This window comes from Pezoporus occidentalis, unplaced genomic scaffold, assembly GCF_034315485.1.
Source record: "Pezoporus occidentalis ecotype Australia unplaced genomic scaffold, CSIRO_AGI_Poc_V1 ctg7, whole genome shotgun sequence".
NCBI classification, from domain to species: Eukaryota; Metazoa; Chordata; class Aves; order Psittaciformes; family Psittacidae; genus Pezoporus; species Pezoporus occidentalis.
This window is the reverse complement of record NW_026916052.1, coordinates 3,279,759-3,285,758: the sequence shown is the minus strand read 5'-3', so window position 1 is coordinate 3,285,758 and position 6,000 is coordinate 3,279,759.

Sequence of the window (6,000 nt, the reverse complement as noted above, 5' to 3'; positions counted from 1 at the left end):
CCCATTGAAGACTACCTCCTCAGTAATATCTAACCACCTTAATGACACTAAAATTTCCTTATACAAATACTTATTATGACTTTAAAAAAAACCTACAAACCTACACACCACACTTAATACCAGTTACATTGTCTGTGCAGTGATGAATGTTAGCTGCTTTAAAAGCCTTGCATTTTAACTGCTTTGGGAGTTTTCTTATGTTCTTTTGAATCTACCTTTTGTCTCTCATGTCTTGTTTGGATTTCAGCTATTTAGACTTTTGTGTTCAAGTGTATCTCATATATTGTAGTCTCCTGGGTATTCTGATAGAGTAATAGTGATTATCATCATTACACATCAATTGCCTGTGTGAAGAGCCCCATTGTTCTAGGTTCAAGTCCTCTACAAAAATAGTCATCAACTCCCATTCTTCTCTGTTGTCCTTTCCATCCTGTCTCCTTTACTCACCTTTCAACGTCTTTCTGCCAGCTCTGCAAAATTTCAGCAGCAATATCACTCATGCATACATCTTTATCTGGGACAGGTGCTGAGAGTCAATATATATATATATTATGTAAATCCATGCCTTTTTCAAAGAAGTGCTCATGCTGTCTGAACTGACTGAACCCTGAGTACTATGTCAACATTTCCTATAATCTGTCTTAAAAAAAGGATTTTTTTATAGGAACAGAGTGATTTTTCAGTAGACAAGGACAATAGCTAGGAACCACCACCACCACTACAACCTCATTCCAATCTCCCTCCTCCTCCTCAAAAAAAACAGTTTTGAGACCCACCAGCTGTCTCTAGGCAGATGTCAGCTTGCCAGCGTACAATTAATGAGACTCAAAAGGGTGTTTGCTTTATTCCGCTGTGATTTGATAATCTAATAAAAGGTGTCCTCTGTGAAAAATTTTCCTCAACTCTACCCTTAAACCACCAGAGTTTCAGGAACACTAATGTTCTGGCATATTTGATGTTGCCAAATCACAGTTAGATGTGATAAGAATGTTTAGAAGTTGATTTGAAACTAAATAAATCACTCATCAATATTCTCCCATATCAAGACAAAGAAGGAATATTTGAAAGGGGCAAGAAAACATAATGCCCAGACAACATTTAACGATAAACAAGTCATAATGAGTTGATATGTGCAATGATCTGATGTTTGTAATTACCACCCTGTGATTAATTTAGACAATAAATCAATTTTCACATCACCATCATGTAGTCTGGAGATAAATTTGCACTGAAATGATCCAGGAAGTCATGCTTTTCATCCGCAATTAAATCGTCAGAAGAACTGATGTTAAACAAAAGCCTATGTTCTCCAGGCAGAGCAAACCATTTTGCCACACTCCTGTGGGCAGAACCAACCAGCCCCACTGCAGTGCTTAGCTTAGTATTTAGCATGGTTTCACCAAAAACCCACATACCCTATGAAGACAACAAATGACATAAGCCTTCTGGATGATCTGCAACCAATTTCTTTCAGTTAGGTGCTTCTCTACTCTGACCTGACATGTGCAGAGAAAACTGTATGTCCCCAGAGTAAATTCAGTGAGACATATATCACTTCTACCTACAGTGTATGCAATCAGGAAAATTTGGGGATCTGCCTAATGACTTGTCACAAGGAGTACCTAACCAATCAAGGCACAGTAGCAGTGTTATCAGCATTGATCCTTTTGCAGAAACCATTCATGAATTAGTTAATAAAAAGTCTGATCCTACCCTGCTAGTTTTTATTTAAAATCTTCATCAATGACCTGTAAAGTAAGAGAGAACTGGTTTCCAAGTCTGAAGGTGATACTATTCTTCTCAGTAGTCAAATGCTGTGCTGATAATGGGAAACTTCAGAAAACTTCAGAAAACTGAGAAAGAGGGCAGAAAGATAGCAGAGACATCTTGTTGTAGGTATAGACAAAATAATACTTTAAGGGAAAATAATCTAATCATGCATACTCAGCACTGAACTTAGAGTTATAACTGGAGAAGGGTATTGATGCTGTCACTGTTAGTTGTCCAAAATCATCTCATGTTTGGAAAGGAAAGACTCAGGGACAGCATGCAGGAGGATAAGACTGAGGTTTATGTAACCATGAAAGCTGTAACCATGAAAGCTGTGAATGCGCTGGATATTTAGCTGGTGTTCACCAAGACCTGCCACAAAAGAACTGAGGAACAGTCAGTTCCACAAGTAGGTAGAAAACGGGTAGAAGAAATTTCTTCTTTACCCACTGGGTAGTTCAGGATTTTTTGCCAGAGAAAGTGGAGTTATAGATTTGAATGTCAGCAAATTCAAAACGACATTAGACAAAATCATGGATAATGTTTCTGGAAATGTATATTAAAAGCACAAGGCAGGAATGTACATTTCTGAATATCTAATAATTCTGAGTGCTGAGGGAAATGACAAGAATGGATGACAAGAAGTGTTCAGGCCTTTGCTTTCTCTCCATTGTGATCTCAATTTACCATTGCAGAGACTGAATAATGGCAGATGGACCATTTGTCTGGGCAAGTAAAGCATTTCTTGTGTTCTTAATTCTCCATCCACCAGCAGCTGAATGGAAATACATTTCAAAAATAATTGTCAAAGCAAGCATGATCTCCTTGAAATTAGGCTTCCTGTGCCCTGTGATACAGCTGATTCTGTACTGCAATTTTCATGTTAAATTACAGATGGCTTGCATCTTTTCTGGAACTTAAGAATAGAAGGGATCAACCACAGATTTACCTCTTTCAAAACTGTGTACTGGAAAGCAGATTAAGCTCTGCCATTTCAGTGACATAGATGGAAGTACATCAAAGATTACTTTGTGTATCCATCAAAAAAAAAGTTCAAGAAAAAAATGTATTTAATGCAAAAAAATTTAGATACCTAGATATACACACGCACACATATATGTAGTAACAAAATAATTTGATTACAGTGTTTAATACCTCTTCTTTTTAGTCAGGCTTTAGGTCTTATTCAGACTGCATGTGTATGTCCTCCATCAGGTGACCAGGGACTAATTTGTTTCTCCTATCTGTCTATTGCTGGCTGTCTTCCTCTGAAGCTTTTCATAGTAACCAATGTCAATCTTAGAGCAACAGTAGGTCTGATCCACTCTATGACTCCACATTCCCTGAGCCAAAAGCCACAAAACTATTATGAGCCCTCCCCCCTAAACTTTTAGTGAAAATACTCTTTAAATGTGAAGTGAATAATTATTTTCCTCCCACCTGTTTAATTTTAGTAACTTTTTTCCCCTTCTAATATGCCCATTGTTAGACTTTTGTAGTGATCTATGATTTATGAAGCTGCATGCCAGAATAATGGCAAAGGTAAAGAAGTAGACTCAGTCAGACGACTGGAAATTAATTTTCAAGTTGTTATTCCTATGGTATAAAGAGATTGATAGACTGAAGCTAAACATTGATTTATCCCTGCAGAGAATCCAGTGATAATAAAAATAAGTGGATCAAACAATATTATTTTTACCATGGCAGACAAAAATTTATTACAAATCTGAACTCCATATGGGACTAAATCCAGCCCTAGAAATAATAGTACCATGTACGCCACTCAAATTACGTTTTGATAAGGGTTCAGACTACAAATTGCCCAATTCAAATATAGGAATGTAAAAGTAAAGTCCGTAAACAGATTTATTTTGAATTCATTTAACACTACCAAGAAAATAAAATTGATTTATTGTCTACTATAAATCTTCCAACCTTCAGGCCCCAAGGCAGTCATCAATACAAATTCCTTACATTTAAAGCATGCATTAAAATCAGAATTGTATGTATAGATGAAACAAGAGAGGTATACAATGCTTGGAATTTTTTAGCTATACTTACATCATTTTGCAATTCCATGCTGTTTTGCTCATGGCTTATAAATCCGAGATACACTCAAATAAGGAAACAGAAAAATCTAAATAGGCATTCAGGTGATTAGATGGTGTGCAATCACAATTTTTTCTAAGTAAAAAACATCAATGATTTTTCTTGCTGGATATCTCTAAAATCCTTATTTTAATCATAATCTTATCATAAGAAAAGAAAGTGCAGTGGAAAACTTAAGGTGATAATATTGTAATCTAACACCTTTGTTAGCGGTAGTGATTTACACTTGAAACTTAGATGGAATAACTAATACTAAAGGCAATGGAAAAAAATCTGAATAAGTAACAGCCTTTATTTTACTTCATTATATCTATATGTATTATATATATAGTCAGAAATATGGCCTCAAGCCATACTTATACCAAGCCTTTTTCCCCTGAGAAAATCTGTTAGAATGAAATAAACAACAAAAATTTTCTTGGCCTTTAAACTCAGGAATTACTGAGATCAGTGCAACAGAGTGGATATTATTCAGGGGAATATGTGCTCACTGACTCTGGATCACACAAGGCCCTGAACTGTTTTCTGCCACTTTCCTTATTGATCAGGTTAAAATAATTTCAGCAAGAAAAAGCATTTTAAAATAAAGTTTCACTGGTTTTTATAAAAGGCCTAGTAATATGATTTTTCCCCATTATTCCCTAATAACACCACTAGGAGAGTATTTTAGTGCAAGAAAATATGCAGTACCATGGACCTACATCAATAAAGTACAAGGTATTCTCTGCTTTAAAAATGCATAATTTTAGCGCACACGTTTTCTAACTACTGAAATATGAGCAGGTGCTTGCACACACACTTGGGCAATAAAGCAAAGGAATCATTCCTACTTTCAGAGCTATCTGAGCTCAATGGCAATCATCTGTGGAATGAGTTTACATCTAGACATTGAAAACTAACAGCTGCAAATGTTAAAAGGAAGATGCAGATGCAGGTAAGTGCCGATTACCCAAAGAAAAAAATGCAACTAAGTCTCACAGAAATATCCCGTATCTTACCTGAGAGAGAAATACTCAATAAAATGATAAGACAGCTGTCATTCTCTGATAGCAGAAATATGTCTATAAAGAGTTTATGTTAGAGAAATTACCAGGCAGTAATCTGAGCAATTATTCATTAGATAGCGTATAATACCATTGTTCTATATATTGAATTTTAGAGGGATTTGATCTGGTTTGTTTTTTTCTAATCACTGCGGCAAATCTAACTTTAAAAAGTATCAAAATTTGGCCACACATATGCAGAACATATGATCCAGAAACTTTCTGGAACAAGGGAAGTAAATGTCCTATGAACAAAACAAAGGCTGAAAGGCTTTTTGGAGATAGTTTTCTACATAAAGATGCAGCAGCTTTTAGCTGCAAGAGAAGCATCTAGAAGATGAATCCCTAAACTGACTTGTAAAACTCTCCAAGCTTTGATGCAATATGTCTTCCATACTCAGTATTTTGAAACATTTGTTTCAGTGCCTAGCTCTGAAGTCTGTAAACTAAACATTGCTCTATGTGCTAGGAAACATAAAGTGGAAGAGCATTAAGAATAACTGGACAAGTAAATTACTGGAATATTTTGAATTTGGAAAAAGAGACAATATGTATATAATTGTTTCAATGTACCATGTAATTAGAGTACCCTGAGTATCTGTAATTGCTTGACAGTGAGAAGCAGAAACATTTTCTATAATGCTGTACACTTTTCCAAATAAGGAACATGTTTCCCCAAAAACAACTTTTCTAAAAGGCAAATTTTAAGGATTTTAGAAAAAAAGAAAATATGACTCCATTTTAGTTGGTCATTTTCGTTTGTTTTTTTTTTTTTCCAAAATTAGCTATATTTAAGTTAAGAACACATAAACTTTTAAGTTTCACAATAAAAAGATGTTCACTTCTGTTGTAATAATGAAGTGTTTAATTTCAGATGAATAAAAGTAATGTTCCTTATTTTTGTAATTACCTAAAAAAAATGGCTTAGAGAAGTTAAAACAACTTCTCGCTAAGAACTAGTAGATATCTATTTCTATGTGTAGAATCTAAGTAAAACTTCTCCTTGCATTTCAAAAAAAAACCACAAAAACCAAAACGAAACAACAAAGTAAAAGTTCCTCAGTTAGAAACAAAGCAT